Below are 1,739 nucleotides of genomic sequence, written 5' to 3'. Positions count from 1 at the left end.
ATAAATATAAATATAGAATTTCATTTTTAATAAAATATTTTTAAATAAATTATTGGCAATATATATATAAAAGAGAAGTCGTTACTTTTGATTTCAGTTATAGAGAATATTTGATTATAGGGGTGTATTGTATAAACAATAATACTTATTGGAGACAAAAAATATTAGGTTTTAACGTATCCACGTTAACAATGTTAGTATGTACCCAGAGCCGTTATCAGGACGAACTCGACACATACTATACTTTTTTATACAATTGCATAAATTTATGCATATACACATCATATATTTATATATTATATGATGCATATGTCAGAGACGCCTCAATTAATAGCGGAATCAGTAGACTGGTTAATAGATCCTCCTGAGGAAGAGATACTAGAACCAGAGACTGTAAACCTTCCATCAGACGATGTAGATGTGATTCACGATGCGTTAACGTATCCAGACGGTAGGGAGTCTGTAGTAAAAAATAATCCGATTACGGATCAAGACGCTGGTCAAAACTGTCCAGGCCCGTCAAATGTGGAGCCTCAGTAGCTAGATACTGAGACTTTAGAAATTCTTGGAGTCGATCCAACGTGTACTAATAATTATGGTAGCGATGTCCATAAAGAATTGCCATTGCGATTTCAACACATCGCCCAAGAAGGAATTAGTAAAGAGCTTAAAAAATAATTAGTAAATAAATACCCACTACTAGCTAACTGCTTACTTGTAGTGCTCCCACAATAAATCCCGAGATAAAAAGCAGAGCTTCCAGAACTAGCTACTACGCGTGATAAAGGTATTGAGATAAAAAAGAAACCAATGGCTTCAGCCATATCTTGTTTAGGTCAAGCTATTTTAACATAGCTTAATTGTAATCAAAGAGATAAAGAACTTTTACAAAAACTTATGGATCTCAGCCGTCTAATGTGTGACATACAGCATAGCGACTCCATGACTAGACGACACTTCATTCTAAGTGCTTTAAAGAAGGATATAAAGGAATATCTTACAAACACAAAAGTTGATACCTTCTTATTTGGCTATAAATTGGCTGAAACAATAAAATCGACCGAAGCTGTTAACAAATCAGACTTAGACCTAAAGGTGGTTTCTGGTGGTACCAAAAACCTGCCAAGAAGAACCGACATTCTTCCTTCAAGGCCTTTAAACCGGAGAGCTCCAGCACCGGCACGCAAGCAGCCGGGCATGGGAGCGAGATTCCGTCAGCCTGCCGCAGCACGACCCTTGATTCTCCCAACGCAGCCGGCTGGGCACATAGCGACGTCGTGGGTTCCACCACCACCGCAGCCGCCGTCGCCACCTCCTCCGACACAACATCCACGTCGTCGTTACTATGTACGTCGTTACTAGATACGTATATTCCAGTTAAGTATGCAGGTCGTTTAACACACTTTTATGATCAATGGTCTATTATCATAAATGTTCACTTGATCCTTTCATGGATTAAGGGTTACAAAATAATTTTTTCGTCACCTGTTTATCAAGAATCATACAGATTCAGAAAAATATCAATATATTGATGCAATTAATAATATTCTACAAATTGACGCTGTTTCAGAGTGTATACCTTATAAGGGCAGTTTATATCTAATATTTTTAATATAATACAAAAACTTAATGGCAAAATGAGGTTCGTATTGAATCTCAAGAGATTAAATAAATTTATCCAGACGGATCATATACGAATAATATTTATTTACGAAGAATTAGAAGATTTACGAACTGCA

The 1,739-nt window shown here is 36.5% G+C and overlaps 1 pseudogene; it reads left to right on the top strand.

Annotated features, from left to right (window-relative positions):
• The first annotated feature begins 303 nt into the window (after positions 1-303).
• On the top strand, positions 304-1,436 carry LOC128200811 (uncharacterized; annotated as a pseudogene).
• Positions 1,437-1,739: the final 303 nt, after the last annotated feature.

The sequence above is a fragment of the Galleria mellonella genome, unplaced genomic scaffold, assembly GCF_026898425.1.
Source record: "Galleria mellonella isolate WM207_F2 unplaced genomic scaffold, CSIRO_AGI_GalMel_v1 utg28, whole genome shotgun sequence".
Classification (NCBI taxonomy): domain Eukaryota; kingdom Metazoa; phylum Arthropoda; class Insecta; order Lepidoptera; family Pyralidae; genus Galleria; species Galleria mellonella.
Note: the sequence above shows the minus strand (reverse complement) of the source record. Positions and strands in the feature narration are given on the sequence as shown.